The sequence below is a fragment of the Lepisosteus oculatus genome, chromosome 18 (assembly GCF_040954835.1).
Source record: "Lepisosteus oculatus isolate fLepOcu1 chromosome 18, fLepOcu1.hap2, whole genome shotgun sequence".
Taxonomy (NCBI): Eukaryota; Metazoa; Chordata; class Actinopteri; order Semionotiformes; family Lepisosteidae; genus Lepisosteus; species Lepisosteus oculatus.
In genome coordinates, this window is record NC_090713.1 from 4775057 (window position 1) to 4793401 (window position 18345).

The window sequence follows — 18345 nt, forward strand, 5'->3', positions numbered from 1 at the left end:
ATTAAGGGAAATCCAGGCCACCAGGGTTATCACTTATGTTCATTCAAACACCATGATGGAACCTTTAATGACCAGGCGTACTCAGTGTGACATCTCACCTGTTGGACAGTGTCTCCCACTGTACAGTGTCTTCTGTCGCCTTTTAGGGGAGATTGTGACTCAGAGACCTTCAGTCATAATCCAACAGAAGGCAGCTTCACACCACTGGCTCCTCAGCCAAGACCAAATACCACATGTCTGAATCTGCGGATCTTCTGCAGGATTACTGCAAATTCCTGGAAATTTGGTCCACAAATTTTGTTCCACCTGCTGGTCCACCAACACCTCTCACAGCAGCAAATTGGTTTGGATTGGAGATCTCTGATCTCAGTACTGACACTGTTTAAACTTGCTGAATTTCTGAAATCCGACAAGATCAGGCTGCATAGTGGAAGTGCTGCTGTTGGACCTTTACTGAAGTCTTCCAAGAGAAAAGAGAAAAACTACGCTGATGAACTCAAAAAAATCTCAAATTCCTAATAAATTCTCAGATGGAATGCAAGCTATCAATATCTTTTTCCTTAGTAAATAATAATCAGTTAATTTTATTATCTCATTATGTCATGGGCCCTGACTGGGCTCAGTTTACTGACTCAGTATACAGGGATGTTAAGATATGTTTTTTCCCTCTCGCCGACACAGGAACAACAACGATTTCTGGCTCCTCTGAGTTTTGGGAGGAAACTATCTGATTGTGGTTCAGATGGTTTAGAAGGGTTTCATGAACATGTCTGTCATATTCTTGGAGAACAGCACATGTGACTAAACCTTAGACCCTGTTATAAGCTCTTTCGCTAGCAAGACTCAAACCACGTGTCTTAGACATTACTGAAACACCAAGGGAAGGTATAAGACAGTTTTTTTGTTTAAGAGGTGATCACCGCACCAACCCTTAAGAGACTGTGTCCTGTGAAAACACACTAATGTGGTTATTAGTACAATGCTTAAGAACCCAAATTCAAGATAACGGTGTGTGTGATCTGAGTGTATTCAGATCAGGACTGTGTCATTTTATTAAAATAATGTAGATGAGTTTATTAGGAATAAAAATAGTACAAACAAAAAGGCTAATGGAAAGAGATGAGGAAATGGTTGGAAAGTACATATTTAGAAAAGCGAAAGTTGCAAAGATACCATCTGTAACAGCTAATAAACAGCTTAAAAATTTAATTTCTAATTTGAGGCAAAAGGCTTAAAGTTACATTAGATTTTTATCAAGATAAATATTTTATGCAATCGCTATCAAGCATTGAACCCATAATGTACGAACTATTCCTTTAGGAGGTACAGAAACTAGAGACGCTTGCTATGTTATTATCTCCTCATTTTGTTAATGGATTTGTTAGCTTGGCGAGTGCTGTGACTGTGCTTAGGAGCTGATCCCGTGTTGTTGTGGATGGGCTGCTGGCTGGAGAGGGTGGGGCAGCATATCAGAGTTTGCAGAGGTTTCTCCAGCTTTCTGGTTTGGTCCTTCTTCTCATTGGCCTACTGGCTTCCTTGTGTCTTGTCGTCCCTGGTTCTAACTTCTTGTTGTCCTGGACCAAACTTCCAAATTGTGCATCTTAGCTTGCCCTATTAATTAGCCTCAGACAAAGACATTCTGAAGTCTCAGCTGGCAGGGTTCTAGTTGGCCTATTTGAATCTGAGATTTGCACATCTCTCTCTCAGGAATTTTTATTGATTCTAATAGGAGAGACAGGATAAAATATGAAAACTGATAACTTCTTCTAAGTAATACAGATCAGTTTGATATACTGCTTGAAAAAGAAATCCACAGAATCCACAGCAACAATGACTTTTATCACCTTCTTCCTCTGGGCACTCTTCATCACTGCTCAGGGTAGGATCGGACTTGGATATTTTAACGATTTTACAATATTTTTATTTCATGTGGAAAAATAAGGAGTTAAGTTAATTTAGTTGAAGACTACAAAATAACAAAATCCAAAATTGTGAATATCTTATGAATATGTTGTTTTTTGTATGTCTATCAAATTGTGTTTTATTGATTTACAGAATACAATGGACAGATTTCTGTGACTCAGCCTCCAGTAATATCTACTGTTCCAGGACAGACATTTACTGTGAGCTGTAGGACCAGTCCTACGGTGTACAACAATTTCTTTCAGAGTTTCCACTACCCCAGCAGTAACCGTGTGTTCACACAGTGTTACACACCCGTACAAAAACCTCCCTCAGAAGGACTGCGCAGCAACTGCGCTGTTGCAGATGGGACCTACTGCAGGAGCTGAGGTTGAAGACAAAGATGCAGCCTTTGGAGGAGCTCAGCTGCACACAAACACTGATATAAGTTTAATTAATATTATGAAGCTGAGAAGAGCGTCATATTCATGAGTCAATCTGGAAGTAGTTTGTGTTGTTTTTATATTATTAACCCCAAAAATATATTATTTCTTAGGCTAAAGCATTGTGCCTCACATTGCTGGGGACCTGGGTTCAATTCCGCGGGTGCTATCTTTGTGCAGTTTGCACGTTTTCCCAGTATTTGCATAGCTTTCTTTTGGGTGCTCTGGTTTCCTTCCACATGAAGCTAGAATAATCATCTGTTGGTAAAACTGGCCCTGGTGTGAGTGTGTGAGTGTGTTTGCCCTGCGATGGACTGTTGTCCTTTCCAGGGAGTATCTGGCCTTGAGCCCCTTGTGACTCTAAGTTGAATAAGAAAGCAAGAAAATACACAGATGGATGGATAAAACATTTAGTTGGATTGATGGACTGACAGACTAGGAAAAAATTGTCAAATGTTATCAGCATCTCTTTCTTCATTTTTGCACCTAAAATGATTCAAAAGAGAAGTTTTATATTCACATGATTGTCTAAAATAATCTAATATATTAAGAAAATAAATTTCTAAGTGCCAGTGCAGTATGTCCCAGCTTCAGCACTACAGTTGCTGTGCAGTCCTGCTGAGAGAGGTTTTTGTATAGGTGTGTAACATTGTGTTAACAGTCAGTTAGTGTTGAGGTAGTGAGCACTCTGACAGTAATAATCTGCTGCATCTTCAGCTTGGACTCCTGTGATGGTCAGAGTGAAGTCAGTCCCAGATCCACTGCCACTGAAACGTTCTGGGATCCCAGTCTGACGGGTAGTTGCATCATAGATCAGGAGTTTAGGAGCTTCTCCAGCTTTCTGTTGATACCAGGCTAGACTGTGCTTAGAGTCATATACAGATGCAGCCATTCAAAGTGCATGTTACAGACACGTACTGCAGGTGGCGTCGCGCATTGTGACGCAAGATGACACCCGGCACCGCAGTACGTGATTGGTGACCGACAGGGGCACTCGTGGTCCGTTGGTCTGTCGTAGAAAGACTTACAGTAAACGTCTTTGCTGTGCCCGTTGTAGATATTGAATTTTACCACTGAAGGGAAATCTCAGTAGCTGAGCATAAAAAGAATAGGAGCATACTGTAACGCGTGTGAAGGCCATAAATGATATTAATTTTGGAACATAAACATACAGTATATGGCTGGTCTTGGTACTTTAAAGAAAAAATACACACCGGTATTCCATTTCTCCTTAAACATTTTAAGTATCGAAGTCTTTAACTAAAGAGATACCGGAGTCAACAGGCATACTTTTAGAATTTGATTAAAAGGGAATATAATATTGAACCGCGTATATATTTTATGAAAGCAAGATTGCTCAGCTGGACAAAAGTACACAACCCACCTTTATCAGAAATATTTATGCATCAAAGCCTTTACCGAAGATATTACTAATAGTATTAATAATGAATGACTTTGGACAAGCTGTATACTCAAAGTATAATTTCTTTAGCACATTTGTACAAGCACTTGGAATCTGTCCAAGCCATACTTTGTCATGCATTTTGTTTTACTTCAACGGGCATAAAAACTCCCTTGCTTTTAACAGGGCGTTTCATAATTTCTAACTACGAAAATGATTTAAAATGCGACACTTATCATTCAACTAGAGCTCAAAATATCACAAGGATCCTCAAGAGCACAGCAAAGACTGTATTAAAAGATACTTGTATGAGATACATGAGAATCCAGGCTTTTTTTATCAATGCTTTCTTTTCCGTATACCAGATTTTATGGAACCACTTCAGAAGGGTGTCAGCCAGTCAGATTCCAGGAATCGGTACTTTAAAGGAAAAATACACACCGGTATTCCATTTCTCCCTAAACATTTCAAGCATCGAAGTATTTAACTAGCATGTGAAATAGCGTGTGAAAAAGTGGTAGTTTTAAGCTTTTCTGCTAATATAATATGGAATCGCGTATCTAAAGAATTTAATAACGATATGATTATATTCGTGTACTGTGACAGGGCTGTGTAGGGCTGTTTCACCTCCCTGTTCATGTGAGTTGTCTTGTAGTCTATTGGTCTACGTGCCTGATTAACAACTTGCAGGTTATGTGTTCAAATCCAGCTGGTGCTGGACTTTTCTTTTAACAAACATTTCTTCGAAAAAATAGAATAGCGATATTATGGACAATCAATTGACTTTTATATTTCAAAATATCGCAACATGATAGATTCTAAGTCATTTTTGATAACAATGAATAGTCACCTTCTTCCCTTCTGACAATGGTCCCTGCTTCTGCTTCGTCAAAGCCCATTGAGGACCCGGGCGCAATAATTGTTTTGTCCCTTGATTTACTGATCTGCATTAATTATGGAAATCGAGTTCCTGCTCTGTGCAGACGACCTGGTCCCGCTGTCGCCCACAGAACAGAGGCTGCGCCAGAACCTGGCACTGCTGGAGCAGCACTGTCAGACCTGGGCGCCGACAGTCAATCTGGACAAGAGCAGTTATGGTTTTCCAGAAAAAAAGCCAGACCCCAGGGAAACAGCTACAAATTCACACTTAACAACACATTAACACCTAACAACGGGAGCAGGGACGAATTAGGCCAGTACCCACTATTGTTAAACATACAGAAAAGGATATTAAAGTATTAAATATTAGTATTGGCTTTAGTATTAGCCATACAGAACATTAAAGTGCCCCTTTTCCATTCAGCAGGTGCCTGAGCCGCTGTGTCCTATCTTCTGACAGTCGCCGTTGTGAACAAACATTTCTTTGAAAAAATGAGACGTTTCCCTTGGTCAGAGATATAAATATATAATATATAAATAAATTAAATTTAACTAACATGTGAAATAGCGTGCAAAAAAGTGGAAGTTTAAGCTTTCCTGCTAATATAATATGGAATCGCGTATCTAAAGAATTTAATAACGATATGATTATATTCGTGTACTGCGACAAGGCTGTGTAGGGCTGTTTCGCCTCTCTCTTCATGCGACTGTACCAGGAAGAGGATTTCTTTCTATTCGAAACATGTATTTTAAAAGTTTAAGAAGTAAAAACCTTACAGCGTACACAGATTTCTAAACTGATCAGGATCGTTATCTTTGTCTTAATAGTGTTCACTGCTCTGTCCAGCAAATTAATAATAAACTTTATTTTATATAGCGTTTTAAACGAATAAGTAATTAGATTGCTCATAAACCTAATCACTTGCTTTTTCTTTATATTTAGGCTCAGATTTCAACTATAGATCGGATTATTGATAACCATAATAACAACCAACCAACAAAAACATCCTCCTATCCCAGTTTATCCTCTTTATCATAAACAAAATCCACCTCAATTTTCAACATAAAGCCTTACTGCTTACTGGGTTTTTGAGCTGGGGGGGGGGTGTCTTTCGCTGGAAATCTCGCCTGCTTCTACTTTACGAGTACAACCCCCTCTCTGCAGGAGTGCTGGCTGTGACGAATTAAACCAGTTCCACAAGTATTTTTAAAGTAGGAAGTACAGTGTTAACTGGTAGCTGGGCACCTCAATTAAGTCGCTTTAACATGCTAATGCGTTGGTGTAACAGTCCGGGAGTGGCAAGCTTCTAATGTCAACTCGACTCGATTGGAAGACAATGAACGTATTTTAGCCCTAAATGAATTAATAGCAAACATGGTTTACATAAAATACATTTTTCCAAGAAAGTTTATAATAATGCGATCTATAGTTGAAATCTGAGCCTAAATATAAAGGAAAAGCATTTTCAGAGAGCAATCACGCTGTGTTTATGTAGAAAAAGCGATTAGGTTTATGAGCAATCTAATTACCTATTCGCCTAAAACGCTATATAAAATAAAGTTTATTTAGAGATGAATGATCAGTGTCGCAGTTTAAATAATTTTCGTAGGAGGGCTTGGACAGATTCCAAGTGCATTTTTGCAATTTACGTTGTAATACAGTTTAGAATACAGTTAGTCTAAGACTTATCAGCTTCATTTATGGGTTGCAATTTAGAAAAAGTCATAAACCGCACTCAAAATGCAATTTAGAGCTTTCTGGCAAGGGGAGACACCCAAATTATAATTTAACATTCCACTGTTTGTGCATGAACAAAGTTATACTGCAATTTTCCTTAGATACGCGATTAAAAAAAATAAATTTTTTGAATCCCCGGCAGAACACACTCCATAAGAATCAGTGCTTTTATACAGTATATCACCTTTAAACACATATATTTAAACACGCGTTTACGATTTAAATCAAAACGCGATTCAAATCAATATAAATGTTTATTTTGTAACGCATAGGTGACTATTCATTGTTATTAAATTCGATCATGTTGTGATATTTAGAAATATTAATTTGTTTGGTGCGAGTGAGGTTTTATTTAATCTCTGACCAAGGGAAACTTTCATTTTTTCAAAGAAATGTTTGTTAAAATATAAAGTCATACTGTAGTTCTTTGGGATTCAATCACAGACCATGTGACATGGGAGTCAGGAAACTAACACACAGCGCCACCAGATTTGATAACGCTATAAAAACGCTATAAAATAATGTGACTAGGCACAGAACAAGTTTACAGCACAGTACAATAATAAATGCTGACCATGACTTTAGAAGCATAAATTACCTTACACTCAATTTAAACACAAGCTGTCTTTAGCCCTCTAAGCTGGTTCATACAGAAATGTAGAGATCCAGGCTCAGAACACACAGCTTCATTAGCGAATACATATGCAGGACAACTAGAGAAGACGTTTTACAGAGGATGGATTTTTAGAAACATCCCATCAGTGACATCACTGAAGTCAACTCCTTCTGTGGGTAACTGTCGTGTGGATAGTTTCACAAGAATCAGACAAAGGTTTAAGCATCGCTTGTTCTAGATAAAACTGCAAAATAAAACAACAACCCATAATGTACTTCTTTGCGGCTCTGTTTGCCCAAATCATATATTCACAACGTTAAATTAGAAAATAATATTACGTAACCAAAATCCGCAATATGGAAACAGAACCTGTGTAATTGTTGACAGATGATGTTCTCGTAACATTTTTACAAGACAAACTACAACATTTAAAAAATGACTTGTATGTACTTGATATCTCTAATCAATCCACAGCGATATAGTTAAAGCAGTCCCCGCACAAAACAAAATTAAAACGCCCTGGGCATACCGTTTCGCGCTTCTTATCAGTTGCTCAAAAGTAATTTGACCGTATGAAATGCATAATATAAACCTAGAAACATATACAGTACGTGAGCAGTACTTACATAGTATCGGTGTCAAGACATACCTCTCAAATACTGTAAATCAAGTTAAAAATATCTCAAGACCGATTCTGGTCATAATGAAACCATGTTTCGTGTATGTTTTCTTTAAAGTACCGAGACCAGCCATATACTGTATGTTTATGTTCCAAAATTAATATCGTTTATGGCCTTCACACGCGTTGCAGTATGCTCCTATTCTTTTTATGCTCAGGCACTAAGATTTCCCTTCAGTGGTAAAATTCCATATAAATATTCAATACTTAAACGGGCAAAGTTAAGACATTAAATATACATAATATACATATACTGTATACAGTACAGTATGCATACGGTAATATGTTTATGTTCCTAAATCAATCTCTTTTATGAGCATGTGTAAGGCATGGTGAATTGATTCTCAAAAATTACTGTACTTTGCATGATTGGAAAAAAATGCGTGATTGTGAAATGCTGTGGTGTTACTTTTACAAAGACGGTCAATGAAAAAAAGAATGTGGACCAGGGCAATACTTTGAGTTTACAGCTTGTCCAAGGTCATTTATTATTAATACTATTAGTAATATCTTCTTTAAAGACTTTGATGGCTACAGCTCAAACATGAGATGTTGAGCTTGTTGTAACAGAAGAAATAAGGTTCTTGATCCCGAGATGAAGTAAAACAGATGAGTTTATTGCATGCAAGGAACAATAAAGCCGAAGTCTTGTTTCCCGCAAGAAACAACAAAACCGAAGTATTGTTCCACGTACTGTTACAAACTTTTGGGTTATATAGTGTTTTCTTCCCCGTTTCTGACGTCACTCGGTCTGATGGTAAAGAGGGGGGTTCATGGTATTTGGCCAGTTTACGATGTTCTGGACAAATGGTCAGTATAACATTACACCCAGGGGGGTTCCTAGCTTGCATCTGCAATCCTTATCAGTTAACCCCCTTTCCTGCCATAAACCCCAGCTTGTGACTTAGAAGTCTAAACCCCCTACAGAAAGGATTAAATTCAAACCCCCGTCTTCACATCTTTCTTCATTCCCCCCTTATAAAATATGGCATACGTCAGTGTAGCCTATTTTTATACATACAATGTCAGGGCAGATATTTCCTTTCTTGGCGAACAGGTATGTATTGGCATGTCATTGTACGTTCCACGGTTATAGCAAGATGTGATACATGTTTTTGTGAACGTGATGATTACAGTTATACATATAAACAATACTATTCCTACAGATAAACACTATAAAAAGGTTCCACCCCAGGCCCCAAACACAGACTTTACCCAAGACCCAGTTCCCCAATTTTCATTATAATAGTCCTGATATTTCTGTCCCTCATTGTAAATGTGTTGGGCCAGATCTGAGATGTGCTCAGAATTATCAGGAATATATGTGCAGCATTCAGTGCCAATTACTGCACAAGTTCCTCCTTGGGCCGCCAGTACATAATCTAAAGCTAGTCGGTTCTGCATGGCCACTGTTCTGAGGGCTACCATCTCATCATTAACAGCCTTCAGACTAGATGAGGTAGAATTTGCTAATTCTTCTGAAGTCAAGGCCATTTGAATTAACTCTCGACTCAGAAAGTTCATGCCGGCTTGTGGAAATATTATACCTAAATAATATTCCCAATCAGCCAATTTTCTTTGTGGTCTGTGGTTAGGTCCGAAGGGGCTGTGGATTTGAACACGGATATGAGGAACCACATATCCTAAATAACATGAGCCAGACCACTGGGCTGGCAACCATGGGCAGGCTCGTTTTCCACAAATGAAAGATGTTCCGTTTGGCGCTCCCCATGCCTCTGAAAATAAGAAGCTTTTACCGAATTGTGGGGTGTGCCGATCCCATCCTGGAATTTGGAAGGTAGAGGTGGATATATCTGCAGCGATGGTAAGGTTGCAACGACTCCATCCAACCAAGTGCAGACCATTAGTGTGCTCAAAACATATGTTTCCCTCACGTTCCTTATTTAGAGTCAGGTATGGTGGTGTATGGCTTCTGTTATATTTAGGAGCGTAAGAGCCTGTGAAACTCGTGGGCTCTAAGCCTCGCTCCTGTAGATATTGTAATGTTGTGCAGGTTAAAGTCGTGTTATGGCAACCCCCATAGTTTGTCATATTAAAATTTCCTAAATTATCCCTCCAAATGATCATGCCTATGACTTCCTCGCGACGCCAAGGAATGGCTCCCATAGGAAGTCCTCCCTGTACATATTTGGGTAATGCGGCACACACCCAGCAGGCACTTTGGTTGGTTTTCTTAGCTGTCAGATAGGAGAGGCCTAAAAAGGAATTAATTCCATGTTCTCCTTTGTGGGAGCGATGATCATTAATTCCTGCGGAACATAGTCCTACAGCAACAATTATCGTTATTAACAGAAATGATTTCATTCTGAGTCTGTAAATGGGGATGAGGCTCGTCGGCAGTGTGGCGCGTGGATCCAGCGATCTTTTCCTTCCACTCGAACCGCAGACTTGGTAGTCAACAGGATCTGGTAGGGTCCGTCCCACCTGGGCTGGAGAACCTGTGAAGGAAATTTCCTGATCCACACCCACTCTCCTGGGATGAGGTTGTGCCCTCCTTCAGGTGGTGGTCCCCACGCCTCCAGGACCTGCTCGCGGGCTCCTTGGGTGGCCTCTGTCAGCAACTTGCAATAATACAAAGGAATGGTTGATCCATCTGAGGAAACCCCAGTCTCAGCACCTGTAAGAGAGCTTGTTTCAAATTATTACAGGCGACTTTTGCTGCGGGAACCAAGGCAATCTTGTCCTTGTACTGCACTCCCCCCTTAAGCAGATCTGTTAAGAGTTGTGCTCACCCTGTAAAAACATTGCACCCAGGCCCTGTTAAAATTTCACAATGCTAGACACAAAAGGGCCTTATCATAACTGCTTCTATTAGACACTCTAAAGCTGAAGCAACTCAGACTTGTGGGTTTCCTCGTCAGGGGAAGCACTCAGAATACCATCAACATACTGAGTGATCACAGCCAGTTGAAGCCACGTGATACCCTGTTCTGGATAGTCATTCTTTGTAATGCATAATATTCCAACCCAATAGATCTGGAATAAAACCACCCATTAAAATCTGGTACTCGGCAAGTAAAACTTGCTGTCCCAATACTCCTGTGGCCTCCTGCCGTCTTCCCATATACATTAATCTATAGCACACTGTCGAACAGAGGAGTGAAACAAGCATGACAGTAGTGCTCCAGTATCCCCTAACAGAGAAACCAACACTCCATTAACAGTACATTTTTAACCACTGGACTGGGACAGACTTAGGGAGGCTACAAGGGATTTACAGGATCTAATCGTTAGGTAAACAGATTTTCTCACAAGACGTTATTCTCCGCAGTCTCGATTCTAAACCTACTGCGTTTCAGCATGTCTGGTCTCGAGACATTCGAATAAAACCAAATTGTTTCCATTATTGCAACTAATTGTATAAAAATACAAAAACTGTTTAACTACTTTTACGTCCACCTGTACTGTACTTATACGTTTCAGACGCTCTTATATTTTCCAATCTCCTTAAGTTGATTTTCGTCAAGTCTCTTTAGTTACGTCTCTAGCCAGTCCCGCTGGCTAAACACACTCACACCGTCATTTAGTATACCAAAACTCACAGTTACACACATACATGCCGGCACACAAATTCATAAAACACACATACACATCGAGAATATATTTTTCTCTTCGTAATACAATGTGCTGTATTCTTGTTTTACTTCTACATTAATCCTTTTAATTCCTGAAGCGCACTCCAGGTTCGCTGCATTTCTAATTTCGGGTGCGGTACTTTAGCCCACCGGTCAATATCTTACGGTTTTGGATTTGATCGTATGGGGGAATCAGGGAAGGTAGTTGCGAGTGCAGACCCCCTCAACGGGGTGCGAGACAGTGTTAGAGTGGCGCTGTCATCAACGGCCCCTGCTCCATCAAGTCCTTTCCCACTTCGAGTGAGAGTACAGATCTGCGGGCACCCTCCCTCTAACAGGGGAGACCCTGATCCGTCTTTATCACACTCATTCCAAGTGTTATCCCAATCAGACCCCCCTTCTCCATATGGCCAGTGTGGGAATTGATCCCAATTATTTTCGTTTCCTGCCTGTTTGTTCCCCTGTGGGAGAGCAGGATATAACTTAGTCGCCGGCTGTAGCACATTAACCAGTGCAGCGTGACCAGGAGTTAATTCCTTCTTTAGTTTCTCATTCTCCTGTACTGCCTCTTTTAGCTTTTTTTTTTCTATACTCTTTCGTAGCGAGTAAAGTATCTTTTCTTCCGGGTTTTTGTTTTCCCCGTAAACACACTTTTAAATCACATCCCAATTTCTTTTTTTTTTTCTCATGTATCTGCCACCACTGGTGCCGGCCGTGCACCAGGGTGGGAGCTACATGCTTGTGCTTTTGCCAATCAATACTCATATGCTTTCTTTACAAGCGTCTTCGCCCCAAATTCCATCTGACAAACTCAGCTTTTTCCATATTTTTCTCCTTCTTTTCCGTCAACTTACACTTTTCCGATATATAAACGGACCCTTCCACCACTTTCTCAAACCATCAGTTAGCACACATGTTCGGTCTCTTTTACTTTTGTCGTGTGTGAGGTAACAGCTCATACAGTAAGGGGATGCTTTCACTTGAAAAACCTGTGCATTCCTGCACTCATTCAGCCAAGGGCGTCTGTTACCTCCAGATCTAAATACCTCTCAGAGACTTTAGAGAGGACTTACACCGCACTGTTCACAGGTAAGGGACGAGACCTTGAAAACCCCCTTTCTTGATCAGTAATTCACCATCCCCAGAACGCCAGCATCGCTGCTTTTGCCCCGGGGTGGACTTACGCACTGAGCTCAATCAGGGCGTTTCTCGGGTCTCAACATCCTTTAAATCCCGCTACTTAATGCTTTGCTCTTTTATTATGAGGTGTGTTTATGTTAGTGTCGTGTGTGTGTATATGTATTTCACAAACAAGGAAAACACCAAAAACATACATACATATATATCTTTTCTACTCCTGTTTCCTTTAAAACAAAAAACCACGCCACGCCAATCCGTGCACGATCAAGGCGTAGCTAATCTCAGGACCCCGGGCGCAATTAAGGCCCACACCAATCCCGGATTATACGTGCATTTAATGTACCACTCAGCTCCAGAACCCCGGGCGCAATTAAGGCCCACACCGATCCTGAGCCACAGAACTCCGGGCGCAATTAAGGCCCAAACCAGTTCTGACCTTCAGAACTCCAGGCGCAATTAAGGCCCAAACCAGTTCTGACCTACGTGCATTTAATGCACCACTTGCTCTAGAACCCCGGGCGCAATTAAGGCCCACACCGATTCTGAGCCTCAGAACTCCGGGCGCAATTAAGGCCCAAACCATTTCTGACCTTCAGAACTCCGGGCGCAATTAAGGCCCACACCAGTCCTGAACTTCACGGTAAGGGTCCAAAACCCGTTCAAAAACTCCACGCGCAATTAAGGCATACACCAGTTTCGAACGCCTGTAGACAATACCGCGGAACCCCTGCCAGACCAAATTCTGGGCTTACAGCAAACAACCCATTACATACACCGGTGTCTTCCCCGGGCCAGAGGAATTCAGAAACTCACGTTTACTCCGTCATCTCGGGCGATTCTCGCAGGGAGCAGAGATTTCCCAATCGGTCAGAGAGAGTCGGGACTTTTTTTTTAAAAAGAGGAGTCCTTACCTCTTAGTAATGTGAGCGCTGACCATCTCTCCTGCCGATGGGAAGTTCTGCGCCTTCTGGAGCATTCGCCAACTACGCCAAATTTGTTGTAACAGAAGAAATAAGGTTCTTGATCCCGAGATGAAGTAAAACAGATGAGTTTATGGCATGCAAGGAACAATAAAGCCAAAGTCTTGTTTCCCGCAAGAAACAACAAAACCGAAGTATTGTTCCACGTACTGTTACAAACTTTTGGGTTATATAGTGTTTTCTTCTCCGTTTCTGACGTCACTCGGTCTGATGGTAAAGAGGGGGGTTCATGGTATTTGGCCAGTTTACGATGTTCTGGACAAATGGTCAGTTTAACATTACACCCAGGGGGGTTCCTAGCTTGCATCTGCAATCCTTATCAGTTAACCCCCTTTCCTGCCATAAACCCCAGCTTGTGACTTAGAAGTCTAAACCCCCTACAGAAAGGATTAAATTCAAACCCCCGTCTTCACATCTTTCTTCAAGCTTTATTAGCTCCACCTTGTGGAAATTCCGGATACTATTATTTTGCTAGCGGTTTTTACCGGTAACTTGCGGTAGACTGCGTACAGCGTACCGGAAAATAATGCAGTATCGCCTGCGCATTTTGAATGGCTGCATCTGTATGTACACTGTAGGACTGGTCTTACAGCTCACAATGACTGTCTGTCCAGGGAGAACAGATTTCACTGCTGGAGTCTGAGTCACAGTAACCTGTCCACTGGATTCTGGAAACATGACAAAACACAGTAAATGCAGGTATTTGATCATTAGAATCTTTGAGTTACCATTAGTAATTTCACATTCTTCTGTACACCTGGTTCACCTAATTTGCACGAATCTACAGTATAGTTTTAAAAAGTAAGTATTAAGTCATACCCTGAGCAGAGACAAGGAGTGTCCAGATGAAGATAGTGATGAAGGTCATTGTTGCTGTGGGTTCTGTTTTCAAAAATGGGAGCTCTCAGTCATAAAGTGTTAAATTAACAGGGCTATAAACACTCCCAGAGCACTGAAGCATGTGCTGCCAAGGCAAAGTGCATTTTCTATGCAAATTGTTTTCCTGTGTTAAGCAGCACTTGTAGCCCGTCAGTGCTGGAAACACATGCTTGGTGCTGTGTGTTGTGTCAGAGCAAGATGAGCAGTTTTGCATTAATGCTCCCAGGACAGCAGGACGAGACAGAGAACAACTTTATGAGTAGCAGAGGATGAGACAAAATCAGCTGAGCCTTTATCCCACTCAACACAGCTGAAATGGAATAAAATGTGGAGAGTGTGGTTAAAGCAGCACCTGGCTCTGTGTGTTCAGACACATTACTGGTTTAGTAATGCAACCCCAAGTGGTTTAACCACTGTAACTATAGACTCTCCACAGTTTTCTAATGCCATCTATATGACACAAACCATCATTCCTCTTACAGTTAACTAGATATTGGAGGTAATTGATCAGTTTTGAAAGTAGTGGGCACCGCCATTAGCATTGTCAGCTCTAAGTTCTAAGATCATACACATGCTGATCTCTGGGTTTTCATTATGTACACTTTGACACGGTCTGAAATACAGTATGTCAGCTATATCAGAGAGAAGAAGGTTGCTGCAGGAAGAGCTGTTAATTGAAGCAGTAGGGGAAGCTAACTCTGTGGTCTCTGTGGGTCCTAATGCCCCAGTATAGTGACGGGGACAATATACTGAAAAAAGGTTTAGTTCTTTGGATAAGACCTCACCAAGGTGTTGACTCAATTTGTTCATTAAAATTCCCTGTTAACCCTGGTGTCGTGGCCAGATTTCCCCCTGGCCTTTACCGATCATGGCCTACTCCTGGGGCACTTTGGCTGCTGTTGCATCATCCAGGTGGGGCAACACTTTGGTGGTGGTGGAGTGAAGTCCCTATTCCTTGTGAAGCTTTGAGTGTCCAGAGCACAGCCATAGAAATTAAATAATAAAAATAATAAATGGAGGTGGACCTTGTCAGGCAGCTCCAATCCCCCAAGGGAAATCACCAGCACGCTATAGTGGTGGGGGCAGAAAAGACCAAGACTGTTCTCCTCATGGAATTGACAAACCAATGGGAGAAGGGAATATGAGAGGAAGAGGCTGAGATAATCAGAATGTAGAGAAGCTGGATGGTGACCCTTCATCTACCCTGTGGAACTGGGATGCAGAGGCTTTACAAGTGCAGGTACATCGTCATTATGCCTCCTCAGGGTTGTGGGAATGGAGGGTATAACACTGAAGAGGGCAGTAAAGGATCTAATGGAAAAGGCGGAAAAGAGATGGTTCTGGCTGTGGCTGAGGAGAAGAGCTGGAGGCCCACAAACCCTAACAGTAGGTCAGTAGGAAATGCAGCAGGCAAAAGCCATGCAGGTTAATATCCACCTGAATTGATTACTTTATTATTATTATGATATTAAAACAAAAGATAACAAACTGAACACTTTAATGGGTAAAAGACATTGTTAGCAAAAACAAAAAACAATTCTCATACTGAAATTATTAATGGTTCTTTACCCATAACCACTATAGAAAGTACAGGTTGAGTATTGAAATTGTGATTAAAAAATTCACTGGACTGATGGGAAGAGAACATTTGTATTTCAACACAATGGGATGTCATTAGAAGGGGGTGAATAATTTTGTGTATATTATTCAAGTGAATTGATGATGCGGATTCTGTATAGAGCCATAGATCCAACAATAAACAAATCTCTGTTCATTCTAATTTTCATTGTGAATATCTGTCATTCCAGGCCATCAGGGTTATCACTTCTGCTCATTCAATCAGCATGATGGGATCTTTAATGACCAGGTAGTCAGGTCCTCAGTGTGACAGCTCATCAAGTGGACAGTATCTCCCACATTACAGTGTCTTCTGTCACTTTTTAGAGGAGATTCTGACTCAGAGACGTTCATTCATAATCTTACAGAACACAGCTTCACACCACTGGCTCCTCAGCCAAGACCAGATACCGCATTTCTGAATCTGCGGATCTTCTGCAGGATTACTGCAATTTTCTGGAAATTTGGTCCAAGAATTCTGTTCCACCTGCTTGTCCACCAACACCTCTCACAGCAGCAAACTGGTTTGGATTGGAGATCTCTGATCTCTGTACTGACACTGTCTAAACTTGCTGAATTTCTGAAAACTGACGAGATCAGGCTACAAGGTGGAAGTGCTGCTGTTGGACCTGAACTGGAGTCTTCCAAGAGAAAAGAGAAAAACTACCCTGATTCACATCAGCAAGGGAGAGGGCCATTGGCATGCTGCAGGCAGGTATGTCATGTGCCAGGATTGCCAGACACTATTTATAAGCTGCTCTTCTGTATCCCGACCGCAAAGAATGTTTCAGCAGACCGACAGGACAGATGACCATCCAAAATCCTGTCACCCTCAAGTGACCACACAAGAGCAGGACCGACACATCAGACTGGCCCATCTGAGAGATGGTTTCAGATCTGCCACCCGTACTGCTGCTGAAACAGCCGGCAGAAACAATGCCCGCATCAGTGACAGGACAGTTAGGCTCCATGCTGCAGGCCTTAGAGTGGGGTGACCTGTCAGAGGCCCTCTGCTCACACCTCCTAGACATCACACCCAAATGGCTTGGGCCAGACAGAGGCTGTGATGGACTCATCAGCAGTGGCATCATGTCCTCTTCACGAATGAGTCACTCATTAGCTTGTTCCACACAGACGGGAGGGCCAGAGTGTGTAGGAAGAGGTGTTGCGTTTCTTTTTTCCATCAGTATATTCAGATTTTTGAAACTACCTATGTTTTGCCCATTCATTTTATACCAAACAACCACAGCCCATTTCTCCTTGAATACTTTTGGACCTAATTTTAATGGACTATTTTGAGTTTACCTTTTTCTGAGGATCACTGTGCTCTTTTATGTGAATTAAAAGAAGAAAAGTAAACCTGCCTTACCCAGTTCTTTTTAATTTTTAGGTGATCATTATCCATTAGGTGTGTTTCTTGAAGCATAGCAATATCTGTGCTTTACTTTTTCAAAAAAGTCAGTATTTTCTTCCATTTAATAACATGCCATATGCAATTAACATTCCACATAATAAACTTAAGTGAACTTGTCATTGACAATCATAGAAAAGTCTAAAATACACTGATACTTTATGCTATACATTACAAAAACCTCAATGATGCTGCGAACCTGAGAGAAAAATAAATTAAAAAAAAGAAACAAGAAAAAATTACCCCCCACCCCGAGTCCCGTCCCCATATGACTAGAAACAAACAACAGGTCACTAAGCCCGATCAATAAGCAAATCAATAGAGATGTGAACAGTGAACACATCGGAATATCTGCAGCAAAAGCAGGACAGTCCCACGTAACATGAAAAAATAAAATGTAAAACAAAACTCAGCCCTAAATAACACACTAAATATTAAAATACTTGCATAATGCCAGATCACACCATAATGATGTATATATATATAATACCATAAAATTAGGACAACTACACCTACAAATTACATTTTTTTAAGAAATTGGAAAAGATTAAAACAGCTAATTATGGTGTAGTACCTTACTAGATCTTTTCAAGTCTATACTACTACAATTTTCTCTGATTGAATGACAGTGAACATAAACGGGCCTAAAGTCCAACTTCTCTTCTCTATTTACCTCATTCCATTGATTCCAGAAGGTAATATGAAGTATTAGTCACCACAGATGTTAATGCTACTGGGTGGTAATAATTCAGGCACGTCATTTTTGCATTTATGGTGTAGTGGTTTTGATGGGTTTACTGAGACAATTATTAATTGTAGCAGTAATCACGAGGTTGTTCGTCGGGGCTTTTAGAAAATCAATCGTCAGAACAACTAACAACGCACACACACGGGTTCAATACACGGGATACATTTATTAATATAACTGTGCAACAAACATATACTAGTCTGCCTGGATATGAGCGGCAGACCTTACGGTGAGGGTTATCAATATACAAGGTATATAATCTCGAAGAGATGCAAACACAAAGAGATACACAACAGAGAATATATGTCAATATAT

At 40.8% G+C, this 18345-nt stretch overlaps 1 gene segment (V, D, J or C); it reads left to right on the top strand.

Moving 5' to 3' along the window:
* LOC102684827 (immunoglobulin kappa light chain-like) overlaps positions 1-18345 on the top strand; it is a 142475-nt gene that overhangs the window by 17657 nt on the left and 106473 nt on the right.